This window comes from Bos taurus, chromosome 21, assembly GCF_002263795.3.
Source record: "Bos taurus isolate L1 Dominette 01449 registration number 42190680 breed Hereford chromosome 21, ARS-UCD2.0, whole genome shotgun sequence".
NCBI lineage: Eukaryota > Metazoa > Chordata > Mammalia > Artiodactyla > Bovidae > Bos > Bos taurus.
In genome coordinates, this window is record NC_037348.1 from 2,690,508 (window position 1) to 2,713,404 (window position 22,897).

The following is a 22,897-nucleotide window of genomic DNA, read 5'->3' on the forward strand; positions in this document are numbered from 1 at the left end:
TGCGCTGCTCAGCTTCTTCTCATTCCAGCTCCTCCTCTCCTGATCCAGATTCCTGTCTCTCCTGCACAGGTGATGCTCCCAAAGCTTTTCCCTATCCGACTCCACCTCAGAGCTGGCTTCCTGGGAACCCAGCAGCTATAGCCATCTGTCCTAGAAATGAGGAGGAAATACTTTTTCTTTTTTAATTTATTTGTTTTAGTTGGAGGCTAATTACAATATTGTAGTGGTTTTTGCCATACGTTGATATGAATCAGTCATGGGTTTACAAACATAAAAATACAAAATATTGAAAAAGAATAGGTGCATTTATATGTATAACTGAAATCACTTTGCTGTACACTTGGAACCAACAAAACATTGTTAATCAACAATACTCCAAAGCAAAATAAAAATTAAAAGCAAAACAAGTGTTCAATTTATATACTACTTATCCATATGCAAAAAAGTATTCTGTATACAAAATGTATTTACACAGAAGTATAATGTTTAATGTATACACATATTTAAAATCTATATTTATATATTGTGTATTTATTTATATAAATTATGTATTTAATAGAAACTCTCTTATCTAACACATATAAGACAAGTAGCTTGTAAGTAAAGAGCCAAAATCATTTAATCATATATTAAAGTAGAAAATCATTATACGTGTGTGTGTGTGTGTGTGTACACTCATGCCCACACAAACATACATATATACTGCTGCTGCTGCATCTCTCAGTCGTGTCTGACTCTGTGCAACCCCATAGATGGCAGCCCACCAGGCTCCGCCATCCCTGGGATTCTCCAGGCAAGAACACTGGAGTGGGTTGCCATTTCCTTCTCCAATGCAGGAAAGTGAAAAGTGAAAGTGTGTCACTCAGTTGAATCCAACTCTTAGCAACCCCATAGAGTGCAGCCTACCAGGCTCCTCCGTCCATGGGATTTTCCAGGCAAGAGTACTGGAGTGGGTTGCCATTGCCTTCTCTGATATATATACACATGTATATAAATGTATATATATGTAAGTGTATGTATGTGTGTATATATATATAAAACACCTGTACACTCATGCCAACACAAATATACATATACATATATGCATATAAATGTGTATATATGGAAGCGTATGTACATATGTATGTGTATATATATATATATACACACACATAACACATACATGTGCATATATACATATATGCATGCATATGTGCTAAATTGCTTTGGTCATGTCCAACTCTGTGCGACCCTACCCTGTAGACCACCAGGCTCCTCTGTCCATGGGATTCTCCAGGCAAGAATACTGGAGTGGGGTGCCATTTCCTCCTCTAGGGGATCTTCCCAACCCAGGGATCAAACTCACATCTCTTGAGTCTCCTGCATTGGTGTGTGTGCTTAGTCACTTCAGTTGTGTCTGACTCTCTGGGACCCTATGGACCAAGGCCTGCCAGGCTCCTCTGTCCATGGGATTCTCCAGGCAAGAATACTAGAGTGGGTTGCCATTTCCTTCTCCACCTGCATTGGCAGGCAGGTTTTTTACCACTAGTACCACCTGGGAAGCCATATATATATATATATATATATATGTATATATATACACACATATATATGTTACATATATATGTTAATATATAGTCAAGGATGGGGAAGCCTGGTGTCCTGCAATTCATGGGTTGGCAAAGAGTCAGACACAACTTAGCAACTGAAGAAGCAACAATAATATATATATATATATATACATATAACATTTTATTTTAGCTTGAAATTTAAATATGTAGATGTACATGCTGATCATCTGATTTGATAATTTTCAATCCACATTTCCTGTCTAAAGCACACACAGCCATAACACATTATCTGTATAGAGACTATACAGACCAATTTCAGCTTATTTAAAGTGATGTGAGAAACTAAGACATTTGCACACGACTCTAAACGCAGATTCCTATGGATTTTTACTCCCTCTCCCATCTTTAAAGTTCTACCATGCACATATAATGAAACATTATTTTTTTTTTCATGATTTACAATTACTGAGTCTTTCCAAAGCTTTGGAATTGTTTTTCATAGAAACTACCACTCTCTTTTTCCACTCTTATGTCATGGCATTAGGTAATGTTTAATTAAAAGTACACAGTAATATCAAAGCCCACTGGGGCTGTATAGCAAAGCTGCCAACTCTAGGGAGGCATGAATCTTAAAGAATCAGTCAAGGGCCTGGGGATCTCAACAGCAACCCATGAATTTCCTGAGGGGAGGTGGAGCCAGGAGTGCCCAGTCAGGGGGTCTAGTCTTGTGATAGGGAGGGTTGTGGTAGTGAGCTAAACTCACTCAGGGTTGGATGGCTACCCACTACAATGTCCTGTATGTTTTAAACACGAGCACATGCTTCCTCCTTTTATTAGGCACACACTGGTTGGTTCCTGCTTTGTGCTGGGTACCAGGAACACAGTCCTCCAAAATGCAAATTCGACGCCCAGCAGAGACACACAGATGCATGGAGGCCAACCTCTATAACCTGCTCATTTCAAGCAATGTGACAGGTAACTGTAAGAACACACAGGTAACTGTAAGAACACACAGGTTGGGAGTTAACAGCTGGTTCACAGGGATGAGGAACCTATTCACTGTGGATCCTTCAGAGTGAGAGAAGTTGTTGGAGGTGGGTAATACAGGGAAGCACTTCTTGGCAGAGACATACGGCAAAGCTGCTGACGTGTGCAAGGGCTCATCCCCAGGGATGGCCAGCAGCCCTGCGTGACTGGAGCCCAGGACATGACTTTGGGCCCAGAGGGGAGACGGAAGGAGCCTGGGAGTAGGTGGGCAAGGGTGTGGGTTGGAGCATTTTCTCTTCACACATTTGTGTATTTTTGCTATGGAACAAACAGTAGTACTTTTTACCTGAAATTTTTAATTTTTTAAAAAAATTTATTTAAGTATAGTTGATTTACAAAGCTGTGTTATTTCAGCTCTATTGCAAAGTGACTTAGTTTTATATATATATATATATATATATATATATTTTTTTTTAATATTCTCTTCCATTATGGTTTGTTACAGAATACTGAATATAGTTCCCTGTGTTATATGGTAGGACCTTGCTGCAGATGTAATCCACCTAGAATTTATTTTGTGTGTCAGAAGGAAAGGCATCACGCTTTTTAGCACAATCTTCACTGTTCCCTCACTCGTTAGCAAAGGTAGGTCCAACATTTACCTGTGATCCTGGTTCCACACAGGGTCTCCATCATAAGGCTCTGGGGAATGGCTCACACCAAAGTTCCTGCGCTGTGCAGTGAGACACCATTGCACACGTACGAGAACAGAGTGGACCCTACAAGCACTGGCAAGTGTGTGGGCAACCAGAACACTCATGCACTGCTGGTGGACACATAACAAGTTATAGCATTTTGTAAAGTCATCTGGTGATCTCCCAAAAAGTTAAACATATGCCATATGAGCCAGCCATTCCACCCCTAGGTACTTAACCAAGAGAGAAGAAACCTTTGTCCTTGCAAAGACTTAACGCACAAATGTTCACAGCAGTACATTTGGATAGCCTAAAACTAGAAATGTTGCAAATGCCTGTCAAGAAATGAATGAATAAAGTCATATCCACACAGTAGACTACTACTCAACAATAAACAGGAATGAATTACTGATACATGTAAGCTCATGGGAGAAAAAAAAATCTCAAAATAATTAAGCTGAGAGAAGTAAAGAGAATATAAAAATGTCATGCCATAATTCCACTTATATAAAATTCTAGAAAATATAGAAAGCAGATCACTGGTTTCTTTGGACTGGAGGAGAGGAAGGAAGGGAACAAGAATAGGATTGCAGAGGTGACAGAAGAAACTTCTGGAAGAGATGGTTCTGTTCACTGTCCTGGTTGTGCTGAACTTTCATGGTTTACAAATTTTACAGTTTGTATACTTTATATGTGTGAAGCTTATTGTACACCAATTATACCTGAATAAACTCTCGAAAGAGACACTCTGTCTAATCCATTTTTGCATAGCATATACCAGGATAAAGTTTCTCAGTCAGGGGTGTTTTGGAAAGAATTTTATTTTAATTTTAGATTATATGATAGAAATGTATCCTTGAGTCCTGTTATTGTTGTTGTTGTTCAGTTGCTCAGTCATGTCCAACTCTTTGTGACTCCATGGACTGCAGCGTACCAGGCTTCCTTGTCCTTCACTATCTCCCGGAGTTTACTCAAACTCATGTCCATTGAGTCATGATGCCTTTCAACCATCTCATGCTCTCTTGCCCCCTTCTCCTCCTGCCCTCAATCTTCCCCAGCATCAGGGTCAGTTCCAATGAGTTGTCTCTTCACATCAGGTGGCCAAAGTATCAGAGCTTCAGCTTTAGCATCAGTCCTTCCAATGAATATTCAGGGTTGGTTTCCTTTATCATTGACTGGTTTGATTTCCTTGCTGTCCAAGTGACTCTCAGGAGTCTTCTCCAGCACCACGATTCAAAAGCATCAATTCTTCAGCACTCAGCCTCCTTTACGGTCCTACTCTCACATCTCTACACAACTACCGGAAAAACAATAGCTTTGACTGTACAGACCTTTGTTGGCCAAGTGATGTCTCTGCTTTTTAATACACTATCTAGGTTTGTCATAGCTTTCCTTCCAAGAAGCAAGCGTCTTTTAATTTCATGGCTGCAGTCACTGTCTGCAGTGATTTTGGAGCCCAAGAAAATAAAGTCTTTCACTGGATCTATTGTTTTCCCATCTATTTGCCATGAAGTGATGGGACTGGATGTCATGATCTTCATTTTTTGAATGTGGAGTTTTAAGCCAGCTTTTTCACCCTCCTCTTTCACCTTCATCAAGAGGCTCTTTAGTTCCTCTTTGCCTTCTGTCATTAGGGTGGGGTCATCTGCATTTCTGAGGATGTGGGAAAGGCAATTTTTTTATTGTACTTGTTTTCTGTTTTAAATTAAAAAAATTCTTTTATTCATGTGTATCATAAAGAATTTACAAGAAGCATATACTTGTGGCCTAGAGCTGCCACAGACGGGCAGGCTTAAACAGCAGAAGGATACTGCCACACAGTTCTGGAGGCCAGGAGTCTGAGATCAAGTTATAACCAGGGTTGGTTCTTTCTGAGACCTTGGTCTGCCCACAGCCTCTTCTCCCTGTGTCTCTCTCCATCTCCTTCCCTTTGTGTGCATTTTCTCTTTCTCTTTGTGTGGTGTTCTTTATTGTTAACAGTCATATTGGTTGAGGGGCCCACCCCACTCAAGTGTTACCTCATCTTTGCTAATCACCCTGGGTCACTGTAGACAAGATTCTCAGGTATTGGCAGTAAGATTTCTATACATAAATAGAGACAGGGAGAAAGTCAACTCATAACAAAGCTCCACCTCATATTTTCATTGTTACAAAGCAAGAAAGGAAGAATTTAAAAAGCTAGCCTGTTTTTTGTTTTTTTTTTTTTTTGTAAACTGTAAGCCTGCTGCAGTCACTTGGGAACCCAGCAGGCAGCACAAGAATCTTCTGTTGGGATTTTTGTGCATCTCCTCAGCTGGTCCACCTGCTGCTCCTCTGGGCTGCACTCTATTAACTATGGGGCACAGATTTTCACCAGGTTGGTCCTTACAGCTCTGCTACTTTGGGCTACTTTGTAACTCTTTGCACCTGCTCCTGTAGGCAGGGGTCTGTGGGTGTGTACAGGTAGAGCTGCTTTTATTATTTCTGCTTACTTTAGTCCTTCCTCTGGCCCAACCAGCATCAAGTTGTCCACATGAATGAAATCCACTGGAACAACTGTTGGAGATCTGCATTCAAACTTTGAATCACTCTGAAGCCTACAACTCTTCAGAATGAATTTTGGATTTCACAGCCTAATAATGGTGAAAATGGCGTACCCTTCAGGAGAGAGAGGTTTTCCCCTTGATGTGGCCCTCACGTGGTGACATGGGGTGAGTGTCTTGCCACCGCTGCAGGAGGCAGTCCCAGGGGCCTGTGGAGAGAGGATCCTGGGAGGAGAGGAATAACTGGCAGAACTGCCCCAGGGCTTCTCTGCTGCATTGTCCTCATGGGGCTCTTCTTGGAGGGACTTCAAGAATCACAGGGTAGGGACCTTCTCAGGCCCTAACGGTTGTGTTAACCTCACATGGACACCTTTGCAGAGACGCCTCCCACCTGATGGTTTGTAATGGATTTCATTCATTCATCAGTGATTCTGTCTTCAACATCCTGACTGCCTAGCTCAGACAGCTTGGTTTGGACAAACATCCTTTACTCCTGCAATTAGCACTCTCCCAGAACACTTGTTGACCTAAAAAATATTAGTCACAACCTAAAAGTTGAGAGTTATATTTTATTTGGTGGGAATTTTTAGGGCTTCAAGTCTAGGAGACAGCATCTCACGTGACCTTGAGAAAACTGCTACAAGGAGGTGGAAGGGAGGAGTCAGATTATAAATACAGAAGTTTGCAACAAAGGGCAGGTTGTCTGAACGTCGAAAGTATTTTTGTGAATTAAAGAAAACTAGATTTCTGAAGTGAAGGAATTTAGCCCTTTTCTATGTATGGGAAGATGCAAGAGTCTGGACTCACAGAAATCATTCCTTTTATATGCTCTTTGGCTGTCTGTAGCCAGCCTCCTGTGCTTCTTCACTTCCTGAGATCCTCAGTGCTCACTGTAGGGAGTGGCTGCAGGCAAGAGCGGCTGGATCACAGGAGGGCTAGCATCGCTGATAACTGTGACATCCTTGCTTACTGATACAGCAAGAAATACTCCATTTCTCATACCTACCAGCCTTTTCTTTATATCAACCTACTTTTATTGAATATTCTCCCCCCAACTTTAATACTACTGTCATAAATGGGATTATAGTTCTTGCTTCTTCTGCCTGCCCTTTGATGGATGAGAGGCTTGCGGAAGCTTCCTGATGGGAGGGACTGGCTGTGGGGAAAACTGGGTCTTGCTCTAGCGGGCTGGATCAGGCTCAGTAAATTTTTAATCCAATTGTCTACTAATGAGTGGTGCTGTGCTCCTTCCCTGTTAGTTGTTTGGCCTGAGGTGACCCAGTCCTAGAGTCTGCAGTCTCTATAGTAGGGCCACTGGTGACCTCCAAAAAGGACACACGCCTCCTGTCCCCACAGCGGGCCGCTTCCACCCACGCCTCTGCAGGAGACCTTCAAATACTCACAGGCAAGTCTGCCTCAATCTCATGTAGGGTCGGTCACTGCTCCTTTCTCCTGGGTCCTGGTGCGCACAGATTTTGTTTGTGTCTTCCAAGAGTCTATGTTTCCCCCAGTCTTGCATAAGTGCTGTAATCAAATCCCACTGTCCTTCAAAGTCAGATTCCCTGGGGATTTCCAGTCCCTTTGCCGGATCCCCAGGGCCTAGAATCTTCACAACAGTGCAAGGACTTCTTTGGTATTATTGTTCTCCAGTTTATGGGTTGCCCACCCAGTGGATATGAGGTTTGATTTTATCATGATTGCACCCCTCCTACCACAAATGTAATAAATAGACATAAATGGTCATAATGGAGTCATAAATGCAGGCTGGCACATTCAAATAAAAATGTTGGTATAGCCCTGAAAGGTCATCCCCAATGGCTCAAGTGGTAAAGAATCTACCTGCAATGCAGGAGACACGGGAGATGCCGGTTCAATCCCTAGGTCTGAAAGATCCTCTGGAGCAGGAAATGGCAACCTACTCCAGTATTCTTGCCTAGGAAATTTCATGGAGAGAGGAGCCTGATGGGTTATGGTCCATAGGGTCACAAAGAGTCAGGCGTGACTGAGCGACTGGGCATGCAAACATGCCCTGAAAATTATCTTGTGTACAAGTGGCAGAATGTACACCCTACTTTGGCCCTTCTCAGGGATTCGTAACCTTTTATAAGGAGGTTTTTTTAAATGAAAAGAAACAAAAAGTGTGTGCACTTTCCCTAGACACTTGCCAATTGAGAAAATACAGAACAACCAAGATATTCTGAATTCAGAATGAGTGGGCATTACATTCATGACAAAAGCAGTGCAGGCTGAGGAAAGCCTTGCATATTAGCTGCTCTGAAGTCCCCTGAAACTCTGGAGCTCCTGGCTCCTCCTCATTGTGTGGTCTTAGCATGTTTGCCTTTTTTTCTGGTTTCAGGTCCCAGTCTGTGAAATGGGGGTAAGAATCCCTGCTTGCATGTTACCTCACAGATGATGTTTTTGTGAAGATAAAATTAATTAGTGCTAACGAAAGGAGGAAAACAAAACTTATTAAATGCAAAATATAAAATTATAAGCCTTTCTGTAAAATGTCAGAGGAGAACTAGGCCCCTGGGAAGAGGATGGGAGAGAAGATGTGGGTGGGGGAATGGAGGCCAGAGGTGATGGAGACCCTGACCCATGGGCCCTGCATGACCTGCAGGCTCAGATGGCTGAGATTCAGACAGGACTCAGCTCAAGTGAGGTTACCAGGCAGGTCGCAGGAAGAAAGAGGAGACCACGTGGCCCAGTGTGACCTCAGGATCCTGGGGTCAGCTTTGGCTTGGGGTTCTGGGCATGGAGGTACTAGGGGCACCTGGCTTCTCTGCAGACCTGTCTGTTTGGGGATGGGGAAGGGGGAGGGGAAACAGGTCAAGGCTGCACGTGGGGCTCCTTTTCCTTCTTTGTGAAAATCCACTGGGACTGGCCTTGCTGCCCTGTGGCTGTCAGGAGGGATGCCAGGGTGAGAGGAAGGCCAGGGAACAGCAGTGGGGATGGAGCCTGCCCCCAGGCCCCACCCCTGCGGCTCTAGCAAAGGAAAGGGCTGTGACGGCACGCCCCCTTTGTGTCTCAGGCTCCTTTTAAATCTGTGCTCCTTTGGAAGGCTAAAGCTGTCAGCATGGTTCATAAAAGCCACAGTATCTTGGACAGTATCAAGAACTAAATAAAAGTTCCTGGGCAGGATGGTATTATACAGCTCTTGGTATTATACAAACCGAGACCAAAGGTGACTTTGAAATAATAGGAAGTGACAATCAGGCAGGCAGGAAGGGCCGTATAAATAGATTAGAAGGCTTCCAGTGCGCTTATCTTAGCTTTTCTGGTCCATAATAGTGACAACGTAATAGTGCTTGGCGCTCCAAAGCAAAACACGATGTCTTTCCTTGACCTTTTCCCCCTCTTTTTAGCTCAAAAGCTCAAGAATAGGTAAAATCTAAATTTCTGAGTTTCCATAATGAGTACAAAACTCCTTTTAGAAAAATTCTGCATGCATGTGTGCTAAGTCACTTCAGTTGTGTCCAACTCTGTGCGACCCAATGGACCAGGCTCCTCTGTCCATGGGGTTCTCCAGGCAAGAATATTGGATGGGTTGCATCCCCTCCTCCAAAGGATCTTCCCAACTGAGGGAAGGAATGTATTTCTCTTAGTCTCCTGCATTAGCAGGTGGGTTCTCTACCACTAGCGCCACCTAGAAAATCTACCATACATAACAAGGGCTCCAGTGTGACCCCATTGGTCACCAAGGAAGTGACAATCAGGCAGGCATGGGGGCCTTATATATTAGAAGGCTTGCAGTGAGCTTATTTTAGCTTTTCTGGTCATTAATAGTGACGATGTAATAGCATTTGATGCTCCGATGCAAAAGACAATATCCTTCCTTGAATTCTGGATCTCACTATTGGCCCAGTGTAGAGATCCTGGTTCAGAGAAGGCAATGGCACCCAACTCCAGTACTTTTGCCTGGAAAATCCCATGGATGGAAGAGCCTGGTGGGCTGCAGTCCATGGGGTCGTTAAGAGTCAGACACGACCGAGAGACTTCACTTTCTCTTTTCACTTTCATGCATTGGAGAAGGAAATGGCAACCCACTCCAGTGTTCTTGCCTGGAGAATCCCAGGGATGGGGGAGCCTGGTGGGCTGCTGTCTATGGGGTCACACAGAGTCCGACACGACTGAATCGACTTAGCAGCAGCAGCAGAGATCCTGGTTAAAGGACAGCTCTGTTGGAAAAATGTAGAGCAACACATCTGCTATCCTGATGCTCATCTATGAATCCCTGCTTCACACAAGTGCACACAATGGGCGGGTCCTGGAGGGGAAGCTGAGCTTTGCAGTCCAGGAGCAGGACAAGCTACACACCCACCACCTTGCAAGGAACCAATGGGGCAGCAGACTGTGGGGTCACACAAGCCCTTGCTATGCCTGATAGGGTGTCCATATGAGATCAACCAAGAAGGCAGCAGAAGATTTTTTTAAGTCACCACCAATTTCCCTAAGTATACATTTTGGGTGCCAAGCTGAGAAGGATGGTTTGGGAGGCAGGGCTGCCCAAGGGAGGGACTTCCGCCCGTGAAGGGGCAGGTGTCTGATTGCTGACAGTTCTGGCCGCTCCCACACTTTCATCTTTGTGACTGTAGCTGGGCTTCATGGTTCAGGAGGGAGACCGGCTCTAGCACAAAGATTGCATGGATCTTGTTTGGGTTGTTTTTGCAGTAGGAATCCAACATTCTAATTACAAAATCTTTTACATTTTTCCTGAGTACACCCTGTGACCCTAGAAGAGTCGTGGGAGTTGAGTGGCTACTGTTTTCAGAATTTGTCCACCACGGAACCTAACCCAGGAGCCACCTTTTTCAAAGCTGAGTACTGGAACTCCTGGGAAGCAGACTCAGGCCAGCCCTCGCCAGGCACTCAGAACCCTCCCTGGCAGGGCCTCGGGGCACTTCTGGGAGGAAGGGTCTTGCTCTGCATTCTCCCCCACCCATCTCTGTCAGCTTGAATCAGTTAAGGAGCCTGAGCCCTGTAGGGCCAGAACCACCCCCTTAGGCAGACCCTCAGCTTCCATGCACACAGGGCCCAGTTCTGTGGTCTCTTATGGGGTTAGCACAGAGCCTCTGGAGACCCCAGTCATCGCCTTTGTGTTCTTCCAAGAATGCCATTCACTGACTGCCACAGGGGGCCTCAAGAAGCACGTGTGCACCGGATGCCATGTGGTTTCTCAATGTAGCCATCTGGGTGACTCGTGGTGAGTGTGTCAATGTGGGTGAGCATATGTGTTCATGTGGTTGTGCATATGTGTGAGACAGGGCGTGGCCGAGACAGTGCATATGCCAAAACACTCTTTCATTTTTTTTCTTTGGCCATCCAGAAAGGCTGCCTTCTCCTCACACAGGTGGGTGGGGTTGAGTCTCTCACTGACGGCCTGACGTTCTAGAAGGTGGCCACAGGGAGGGTGGGCACAGATCCCAGGGTGCACAGTCTTTCTTGTGGCACATCCTCCTGAGGCTCTGCAGCCCCTGCTGGAGGTGGGCAGGCCTCCTAGTCTCCTGTGCTGCCTGGGGAGGCTGGCATCTGTAGCTGAGTCCCGAGTCCCCGAATGGCCTCAATCCCATCACCCAGACCACAGGACCTAGGGAAAGGCACGTGTTGCCTCTTTCCTGTGACCCTGGTCTGGCATTCCCAGGAGGCCACCAAATCCAGAAGGCAGGTGTGGTTGCGGGGTCTCTGGGTATGTCCCTCCCTCTTGAAAGTCCTGTTTGTCCTCCTTCAGGATAACTTGTCCTCCGAGAGGGGCCGAAGTTCAGGCTCCCAGAGCCACAAGTCCCGTCCCCCACCTGAGAACAGTCCCGGCAGGACCGTGGCCTCTGCAGATTGGACACTGTTGCCAGCATCGATGGTTCCCCTTCCAGTGGTCTCAAGAAGGAAGACTCACAGCATCAGGGCAGGGAGGAGGCTAGGGCAGAGTCAGCTCAGGGACATCTCTTCGAGCTAAGGCCCAGCCTAGTGAGTGCCAGCCGGCCCCAGGGTCACACACCTGCAGCCAGCATGGGAGCCTCTTCCCTACCAGTGTTGCCACAAGCCAACAGCCATTCCTGACCCCACCTTTCCCCTCATTGCCACCTGAGCCCTCTGAGAACACCCCCACTTGAAGCACTGCTGTAGTGGTCATTTAATCATTACATCTGGATACCAACTGGAGAGGTCAGCAGCATATTTAGGAATCTCTATTTAGTGTGTATGATCGTTGACAAATTAATGAAAACGTACCCTTCACCCAAAGCAGGGGAAGGGCTGAGGGAGGGGATGAGCTGTCAGGGGCACCCTGAGCTGGCGCCGGTCCAGACACTGCCTGAGCACCCACAGGTGTCCCATGCCCACCCTTGGGCCCTGGCTCTCCTCCCAGCAGGTCCACGGCCCCAGGGTGCAGGCAGAGGATGGAGGAGACTTACTGTGTTGCTTTGCTCCCTGGCTTCCTGAAACCTACGTGTGCGCCTGCTTTGAGCTCCCCCTCATCACCGCCTGTTTCTGAAGAAGCAGCAGGATTGCTCCTCTTTAGAGCTGCATTTCTCAAACTCCACATGCAAACTCACCACGGGCGGAAAGGCAGATGATGATCCAGGAGGTCTGGGTGGTCACAGAGTTCCACCCGAGTGGCTGACAAGCTCTCAGGACAGTGATGCTGCACTCCCATGGGGTGCACTTCTCATTGGGGCTGCACCTATAATCCCGGTGACCAGGCTGCACCCGTTCCCTCCAATTACATCCAAACCTCTGCGGAGGCCAAAGGTCAAGAGCCTTTAGAACACCAATTTCAATGGACTTTCCCTATGCATGTGTATGGGTGTCAAGGAGAGTACCAGGCCTGCTGACCCAAGAGAGCCCCTGAGCAAACACAAGACAGGCTGGTCTGTCAAAGTGAAGAGCATTTTTTGGTATTCCCCTGGCACTTGCTGTTTGCAGAGAAGCTGCGCTGGCTGGGACACAAGCTCCCACTTCCTTGAGTCTCCATGAAGCCTCCCTTCAGCTTGCTGCCACCACATGTGTCCTCCCCAAGATGTGCTCACTTGGGACAACTGGTGTCTAGACTTGGAGAAGAAGAAATGGACCTCTGCAAGAAAGGGAAACCATTGCTGGGAAATTTCCAGTGATGGGGAGTCGCCAGGTATGGAGGAATCAGTAGCTTCTCGCTGAAGCCACAATCTGTCAAGTGATACAGGACAAATGAACCTCCCCTCAATGCCAACAAGCACAGAAGTGGGCGCCTTTGTCTTGGGCTTGGAGAGGCAGCTCTCTTTCCTTTGCTGAGATACTAGGGCTGATTGAGAAAAGAATGCAGCTGTTACTTCCTTCCTCCAAGGTCTCAATCATGTCAGCCTTGAGTTCTTAGGGCTCTTTTCACTCTCATGCAGAGGGAGGCTGAATGGTGAAGAGGGAAAGCATCTCTGACTCTGGAGCAGGAGCCCTCACCCTGGTCCTGGGTCTTCATGTGACTCCTGTGTGCACCTGGGTGGTGGGTTCGCTTTGTGCTTCAGCAAACTTACCTGTAAGATGAGGATGAAAATCACAGTACCACCACCTGCAAATGTGTGGTGATGATTCCAGGGGACCCCATGCTGGTGGAGCTGCCTCCACTCTCTTGGGAGGCGCCTCACAGCCCACCTTCTGTGTGTGGGAAGGCAGCCCCTTGGTGTTGCTGAGCACCCCCTCCAAGGCAAGGCAGTGGCCAGCCTTCCTTTCCCACCCCGCCCCCCCACCCCACAACAGCACCTTTCCAGCTCTTCTGGTCTCTCCTGGGCTCCACAGCTTAGGTGGCAGCTTTCCACACATTCCCCCCTCCTCCCCCATTCAGAGGCAGCTTCTTGGAGTGTAATGTATGAGGCACACGCATGTTTATGTGTCAACTTGGTTGGGCCATGATACCCAGACATTTGATCAAAACACCAGTCTAGATGTTGCCGTGAAGGTGTTTTTTAGATAAGGTTAGCATTTAAATCATGTCCAGCTTTTTGTGATCCTATGGACTGCAGACTTCCAGGCTCCTCTGTCCATGAGATTCTCCAGGCAAGAATGCTGGAGTGGGTTGCCATTTCCTTCTCCATTTAAATTAGTAGACTTTGAATAAAGTAGATGTCCCTCTTTGGAGTGAGTAGGCCTTGTCCAATCAGTTGAGGCCTCAAGAAAGATCAGGCTGACCATCCTTAAGCCGGAAATAGTTCAACCTTCAGAAGGTCTTTGGACATGAACTGCAGCATCAACCCTTCCCTGCATCTCTAGGCCTGCCCTGTGGATTTCTTTTTCTCTCTCTCCCCACCCCTCCTTTCATCCTGTTGGGTCTATTTCTTTAGAGGACCCTGACCAGTATCCCATCTAGAAGCAAGTGTCAGCATCATTGCAAATGTGTTCCATCGACTGAGCATATGGGGTTCTAATATCATGAAGAGTTTTAATATCTCATGTAAAATAATAAAACATAATGCAAGCAAAATCAACCAATATATTTAGCTATATTCTAATTCCTCTTCTTGGGTTCTAAAATAAATGCAAATGGTGACTGCAGCCTTGAAATTAGAAGATAATTGCTTCTTGGAAGGAAAGCTGTGACAAACCTAGACTGCATATTAAAAAGCCAAGACATCATTTTGCTGACAAAGGGCCATAGTCAAGGCTATGATCTTTCCAGTAGTCATGTACAGATGTGAGAATTGGACCATAAAGAAGGCTGAGTGCTGAAGAATTGATGCTTTTGAACTGTGGTGTTGGAGAAGACTCTTGTGAGTCCCTTGGATGGCTAGGAGATCAAATCAGTCAATCCTAAAGGAAATCAACACTGAATATTCATTGGAAGGACTGATGCTGAAGCTGAAGCTCCAAAAGTTTGGCCACCTGACGTGAAGAGCCGACTTATTGGAAAAGACCCTGACTGGGAAAGATTGAAGGCAGAAGGAGAAGAGGGTGATGGACGATGAGATGGTTGGATGGCATCACTGACTCAGTGGACCTGAACTTGGGGAAACTCCGGGAGATAGTGAGGAACAGGGAGGCCTGGTGTGCTGCAGTTGAGGGGTTGCAAAGAGTCAGACACGACTTGGCGACTGAACAACAACATATTCTAATTCACATAAGCAGTTTCTTGAGAGTTTTAAGAAAACTTCTAGGAAGATTTTTAAATTTGAGAAAATTCTTTCTACTCACTTTATTTTTTCTCCTTAATTTGAAAACGAAAATGAATGCAACCTCATTTTCATGTTGGACATGTTTGTCTTGTTGGCAGAAACCAGTTGCCAAAGTTTCTACCAAACTGTAGAAAAAAAAGTCCTTTGAGTCCTTGCTTTGATTCCTGCAAGTGGTGTGATTTTGTGTGAGTTACTTAACACAGATGTCATGATGTATTGGTGCTTCTGCAAATCCCCAGAGCCACTAAAACACCTAGGTCTGAAAACCACTGAGGCAACTTTTTCCTTGATACCTGCCAAACTTTGTGCTTGGGTAAGCACAAAGACGGAAGGGCTGAATAGGACAGGGTCTCTAGAACTTAGTAGGCCCTGTCTGGAATTTGCAGGGCACCTGGGCAGATGGATATTTTTAGCCCCCAGGTGATTGTAACAGGCAATCAGGACTGAGGAAGAATCACTTCCTGGGCAGCATCTGACCTTACCTGATGCAGAAGTCCTGTGATGGAGCTCTTGACTGGACACAAGATCAAACAGGACAGTTCAGCAGATGAAACAGGGCAAGGGATGGACTCTGGAAGGTAAGAGTTTTACCTCCCATGGGAAGAGGAGTAAGAGAGAAGCAGCTGGTTCTAAGGAACAGTACACAGCTCTGCTGTGTGCATGGAAGAGAAGAGTATTCCAAGTAGGTAGGGGAGAGACGTGGGCAGAGAAAGAGCAAGGTGAGGACAGCCTTAGGCTTCAGGCCCCTGCAGCAACGTCACTGTTACATGGAGGGAGACAGTTAACTATTAACGAACTTTGCCACTGAACAAGTGCTCTCTTTCAGAGGATTATTTTTTAGCATAAATTATGAAAGTATTGCAGAAAAGTTGTGATATATGGTGATTGTTAATGTGCCTGTGGGTTTGTCATCTTTTAAAAATTGCCATGAAGGCCTTTTTAGCAGTGGTTCTCCCCAGTTCAACATCAGGCATAGAATTGTTGCCCCACCTACTCCTTCCACAGCTGGGAGTAAACTCTTCAGCCAAGCCTAGAGGAAACACAGTCTCCTGGATTTGTAGATCAGCAGACACACTGAAAAGTGGTGCTTCTGCAAATCCCCAGAGCCACTAAAACACCCTAGGTCTGAAAACCACTGAGGCAACTTTTTCCTTGATACCTGCCAAACAGTTTATTAATCATATTGCTTCCACTTTTCGTTAAGTCCTCTGACCATGGGTGGCAGTTTTATGCCATTCAGTTCAGTTCAGTTCAGTCGCTCAGTCGTGTCTAACTCTTTGCAACCCCGTGGACTGCAGCACGCCAGGCCTCCTTGTCTGTCACCAACTCCCAGAGTTTACTCAAACTTGTGTCCATTGATTCAGTGATGCCATTAGATAGCTGATATGTCATCCCAGAGCTTGGAGTCTGCTGTCTCCCTGATATTGAGAGCTAAGTGGTGAGTAGAGAGATGGAGAGTCTGATGGACAGATGGATGGATGGATATACACATACACATAAGAAAGAAGGGGGACAGATAGATTGCTAGGTGAATGGATTTGGTAGTGATTTCTGTGTGGGTCCCACGAAACAGTCCATCTCCAAATTATTTCATTTCATCCTTATAGTAATTCTCCTGAACAGGTAAAGATATAATTACTTCTGATTTATGGATGGGAATACATCATGACATCTGTGTTAAGTAACTCACACAAAATCACACCACTTGCAGGAATCAAAGCAAGGACTCAAAGGACTTGTTTTTTCTACAGTGCCTCTCAGGAAATGGCTTCTGTCCTAAACCATCTCTCCTCTCAGAGAGAGAAGGCCCACCCAGGAAAGGTCAGGGAGAAGGGAGTGATGGCCTTTCTTGATACACATGTGTTCATCTGCAAAAGCCCAAGAAGGAATATGAAGATGTTTATCCACCCTAGCTTTTTCCTTCCAATCAAATGCAAGCCTTGGAGAAAAGAGATCTGCAAACCAACAGCAAGGTTCAGTGATCGTACGGAAAGTTACGGATGATGATGAGACAAAGAAGATGCCACAAGCTGTCCACAGCTCACCATGAAGACACTGCAGTCCTTAGCTCCTCTTCCGTTTGGCCTGTGGACCTTTTCCTGAAACACTGAGATGGACCCATGGCAGCGTTCTTTTGGAGAACTCTCCTGAGCTCCATCCTCTCCAGGTCCCAGTGGTCAAAGCCAAAAGGCCTTCTGAACCCGCAGTCAGGGACAGGTCTCAACACAGTAGTCTTGTGGGTATATTCCTGTGAAGTTCTCTCTGTGTTTCCCAAACTAAAAACAAAATCAAAAACTGAATCTCACTGTCCTCAATCTCAATAATCTTGAATGGGGACTTGTTTATTCAACACTTTAGTTCAAGGAATATGGCATTCAGGAGAAATCAAGTCCATCATTTGTGGCAGACCATTGATGTCAAATGAACTCCCCCTTCCCTCTGGGATTCAGTCTAGTTTCTAGAGTTCCTTGTGATTTCTGCAAGTGTCTCTCAGATCTTGTCATCTCTGTGTATTAGAGATAAAATAGCCAAGAATATGCTCTGTCTGCCACAGGGCCTTCTCTCCCCACCAAACCCCTCCTCCCAGGGGAATCCTCCCCACTTAACTCCAGACTGTCTGAGTTTACCAGTCCAGTGGGAGTAATCTCAGAGGGAGAGCAGTGAGCAGTCCTGAAGAGAGATCTTGGTTCCCTGCCTAGAAATTAAACCTTGGTAACCTGGATGGAAACCAAGAGTCCAAGCCACTGGATCACAGGGGCTAGAGGCTAGAAGCAAAGTGGCCCTTGCTCTTGCCCCTGTTTGAAAGCACGAATGTTTCTAAGAGGCAAAAACTGTAACTGTGAAGTAAAAGTCGCTCAGATAAGATCAGATCAGATCAGTCGCTCGCTCAGTCGTGTCCGACTCTTTGCGACCCCATGAATCGCAGCACGCCAGGCCTCCCTGTCCATCACCAACTCCCAGAGTTCACTCAGACTCACATCCATCGAGTCAGTGATGCCATCCAGCCATCTCATCCTCTGTCGTCCCTTTCTCCTCTTGCCCCAATCCCTCCCAGCATCAGTCTTTTCAAATGAGTCAACTCTTCGCATGAGGTGCCCAAAGTCCTGGAGTTTCAGCTTTAGCATCATTCCTTCCAAAGAACACGCAGGGCTGATCTCCTTCAGAATGGACTGGTTGGATCTCCTTGCAGTCCAAGGGACTCTCAAGACTCTTCTCCAACACCACAGTTCAAAAGATCAATTCTTCGGCGCTCAGCCTTCTTCACAGTCCAACTCTCACATCCATACACGACCACAGGAAAAACCATAGCCTTGACAAGATGAACCTTTATTGGCAAAGTAATGTCTCTGCTTTTGAATATGCTATCTAGGTTGGTCATAACTTTCCTTGCAAGGAGTAAGTGTCTTTTAATTTCATGGCTGCAGTCACCATCTGCAGTGATTTTGGAGCCCCTGAAAATAAAGTCTGCCACTGTTTCCACTGTTTCCCCATCTGTTTCCCATGAAGTGATGGGACCACTTGCCACGATCTTAGTTTTCTGAATGTTGAGCTTTAAGCCAACTTTTTCACTCTCCTCTTTCACTTTCATCAAGAGGCTTTTGAGTTCCTCTTCACTTTCTGCCATAAGGGTGGTGTCATCTGCATATCTGAGGTTATTGATATTTCTCCCAGCATTCTTGATTCCAGCTTGTGTTTCTTCCAGTCCAGCGTTTCTCATGATGTACTCTGCATAGAAGTTAAATAAGCAGGGTGACAATGTACAGCCTTGACGAACTCCTTTTCCTATTTGGAACCAGTCTGTTGTTCCATGTCCAGTTCTAACTGTTGCTTCCTGACCTGCATACAAATTTCTCAAGAGGCAGATCAGGTGGTCTGGTGTTCCCATCTCTTTCAGAATTTTCCACGGTTTATTGTGATCCACACAGTCAAAGGCTTTGGCATAGTCAATAAAGCAGAAATAGATGTTTTTCTGGAACTCTCTTGCTTTTTCCATGATCCAGCGGATGTTGGGAATTTGATCTCTGGTTCCTCTGCCTTTTCTAAAACCAGCTTGAACATCAGGAAGTTCACGGTTCACGTATTGCTGAAGCCTGGCTTGGAGAATTTTGAGCATTACTTTACTAGCATGTGAGATGAGTGCAATTGTGCGGTAGTTTGAGCATTCTTTGGCATTGCCTTTCTTTGGGATTGGAATGAAAACTGACCTTTTCCAGTCCTGTGGCCACTGCTGAGTTTTCCAAATTTGCTGGCATATTGAGTGCAGCACTTTCACAGCATCATCTTCCAGGATTTGGAATAGCTCAATTGTAATGCCATCACCTCCACTAGCTTTGTTCACAGTGATGCTTTCTAAGGCCCACTTGACTTCACATTCCAGGATGTCTGGCTCTAGATCAGTGATCACACCATCGTTATTATCTGGGTCGTGAAGATCTTTTTTGTACAGTTCTTCTGTGTATTCTTGCCATCTCTTCTTAATATCTTCTGCTTCTGTTAGGTCCATACCATTTCTGTCCTTTATCGAGCTCATCTGTGCATGAAATGTTCCTTTGGTATCTCTGATTTTCTTGAAGAGATCTCTAGTTTTTCCCATTCTGTTGTTTTCCTCTATTTCTTTGCATTGATCACTGAAGAAGGCTTTCTTATCTCTTCTTGCTATTCTTTGGACCTCTGCATTCAGATGTTTATATCCTTCCTTTTCTCCTTTGATTTTCACTTCTCTTCTTTTCACAGCTATTTGTAAGGCCTCCCCAGACAGCCATTTTGCTTTTTTGCATTTCTTTTCTATGGTGTCTAACTATTTGTGACCCCATGGACTATACAATTCATGGAAGTCTCCACGCCAGAATACTGGAGTGGATAACCTTTCCCTTCTCCAGGGGATCTTCCCAACCCAGGGATCAAACCCAGGTCTCCCACATTGCAGGCGGATTCTTTACCAGCTGAGCCACAAAGAAGACAAGACCCAGATGGAGATGAAATATTTATAATACATATTTGACAAAGAACTTTTATCCAGAATATATAAAGAACTATGACAACTCAATGATAAAGAACTTAATTTCTCATTTGAAAATTAAGCAAAAGACTTGAATAAATACTTTATACAAGGTAGTAAACAAATAACCACTGAACACACAAATAGGAGGTCAATATCATACATATCAGTAAAATGTCAATGACATCATGAGATACCACTTCACACCACTACAATGTCTAAAGTTGAAAAGATTGATAACTCCAAAATCTGGTTAGGATTGAGATCAGCCTGGAAACTAACACACTACTGGTGAGAGTGTGAAATGGTACAACCCCTCTGGAAAGCAGTTTGATGGTTTCTTACCCTATCACCCCATCTCTCAGCAGTGTCACCACATTGGTACTGACCTAAGAGAAATAAAAATACACTCCTAATAAGAGCTGCACAGGAATATTTCTAGCCAGGTTGTTTATCATAGCTTCAAACCAGAAAAGTCCTAAATGTTCATCATTGAGAGAACTGATGACAGAATCCTGGGATGGAACACAAACCAGCAACAAGAATAGCATTATTGATACACATTAGCAACATGGATAAACCTCAAAATGTTACATTGATAAGAAGTCAGACACCAAACTGAGATTCAAGAATAGACAATATTAACCTTCAGTGACAGAAATTTGTTCAGTGATAAGGGTAGGCAAGTGGGGACCTCCAGAGTATGGTTATATCTTTACAAAAAATTAAAGAACTGTTCATTAAAATCTGTTCATTTTATTGTATGAAAAGTATACCTCAGTAAAAGCAAAATTTGGGAGTGACCACTTGCTTCTCCTTAGTTCCACGGATTACCGCAAGTCTTGGCCCCTGGGTTTAGAACAAGTTCTACCAGCCACCCCAGGACCAGCTGGAGCAGGCTGGCCTGCAGCGGGGGTGGGGATGGGGCAGGGGGATGAGGGAGGTTGGCTACAGGCATGGAAGTTCAAAGGAGTCATGGCACCAGCCTTTCTCCTTCCTCAGAGATGGGTGGGTGAGCCAACTTCCACCATGATGAGGCTTCACAGCAGCCTCTCCACTGCAGACTGGAACCCCCAGATGGAAGCCAGAACCTGGTAACCATAGCCCCATTTCTGGAGCAGGGGAGGCGTCAGAGCCCACAGAGTGCGCTCCCTGGGTCAGGCTGCCCGGGCTCCCACTCAGGGCCTCAGTCTTGGGCCAGCTGTCTGGCTGCCCCTGCCTGTGCCCGTCATCACCGCGGTGGGAGCACTGGCTCCCAGGGCCCTACAGGGCTGTAGACAATAAGGGCCCTGCACATGAGAGCCCAGGCCGTGAGATGTGTCGGCCTGGGCAGTGATGCTTAACACTTTCCCCTCAGCTTTCTGTTGTGCATTATTGTCAGCATCGTCTTCTGTCTCTCTTCACTCCCTCTTCCCCTTTCCCTTCCCCCCCTCCCCCACCTTCCCTCTTTTTCCTTCTTTTATTGTAGCTCCCAAAGGCACTCAATACACCATTTTCAAGACAAATAGAGAGTGCCCTCCCTGTATTTGGTTCCAGAAGTTGAAGAATAAAAAAGACTTTGCTCAGGACAGAGCTGTTAGGAGTGAAAAGGAAGCAAGACTTTTATTATCATAGGCACTTTTTTCATACCCACTAAATTCAGTTCAGAGAATGTCAGCTGAGCACCTGCTCTACCTTGGGCCCTGTGCTAGCTGCCTGGAAGCAAGAAGGAGTAAATGCATTCCATCCCCTCACAGAGCTGTCAGGCCGTGTGTCTCAAGAGCCTTGAAAGCTTCCAAAAAGAACTTCCGGTGAAGAAAACAACTGTATGTACATCATGTTTCCTCCCTTCAACAATCCATTATGTAAGCCCAGGTTTTTTTTTTTAATACTTTCAATTTGTTTGAAAGTAAAAACAATTTACTTGGTGGCAAGTTTTAGACTGACTACAAATTTCCAGAAGTTAATTGAGGAAGGCTTCAGAAGTTGATCAGCAAAATTGGATGGAATAGAAACTTTTGAGCAGAGGCTTTGAGATGGTGTTTATGAAGAGGACTTCTTATACTTGGAAGCCCTTCGAGGGCTGATAGTGAGAAGGGTTCTTGGCGAGGGTTGCGGGGACAGGGTTACACAGTCAGGAAGCAGCTCACTGGAATTCAGAATGATAAGTGCCCTGTGAAGTGTGCACAAGGGGTGATGTTACTGCAAGGAGGCTCAACTGTCATGGGACTTTCAAGGGGAGAAATGACATGCAGAGGGAGAAGGACGTTACCAGAGGAGAACAGAGCAAGGCTGACCAGTGTTACTGGTGGGGAACAAGGCGTACTGACAGCCTCTGCTTGGCCAAACTCCCGTCGGCAACTCTGAGCTCTTCTTCAACTAGGCCCTCCCTTTGGCATGATCCTAAGGGCCGGATTTCAGTAAGGTGACTGATCGGTCCGTTAAGCCAGCATCTCCCACCCTCAACACCTGGTCACACTTGAAATCTCACCAGATTCCTCACCTCCCCACCCCACACATGCACCTCCCAAGGATTTCTTCATCTGGCCTGCCCTCAGCAAGGATCTATAAGCCTGGTTTCGCTAGCATTTCCCTACCCTTGTCTCCTGTTAGTAACTGCGTCCTCTGACCCCAACAGGCCCTTGGCTGTGCTATATTCAGAAGTGCACCTGGTTCTGTACTGATTTCTCCTTTCCCTTCTTGCCATAGCTCCTGAGTAAAACCTAATTTTACCATTTAACTGCTGTCCAGCTCTGTTTTTTCTTTGATGTGTCTATTGGGACAGGCTGGGCTATACCGAGTAACATCTTGAGGATTGCAGGGGCTTAAAACAACAAGGTTTTTGTATCCCTTTTGGTAACATCTACCTCACTGGCATGGGCTCTGCGGGCAGTGTCTCCTTCAGTGGCGGAACCTCGGCCTGAAGCACTGATAACAGGATGCAGTCAGGAGGCAGAGTGGTCACACCTGAGGGGGATGCATGCGTCACGGGTTTTCCCTGGGGGCTGGTCTGCTGAGCTGACCTGATCCCTTC

At 45.8% G+C, this 22,897-nt stretch overlaps 1 pseudogene; it reads right to left on the reverse strand.

Moving 5' to 3' along the window:
* Nucleotides 1–22,897, reverse strand: part of LOC100140958 (eukaryotic translation initiation factor 4E-like) — a 65,800-nt pseudogene that overhangs the window by 42,841 nt on the left and 62 nt on the right.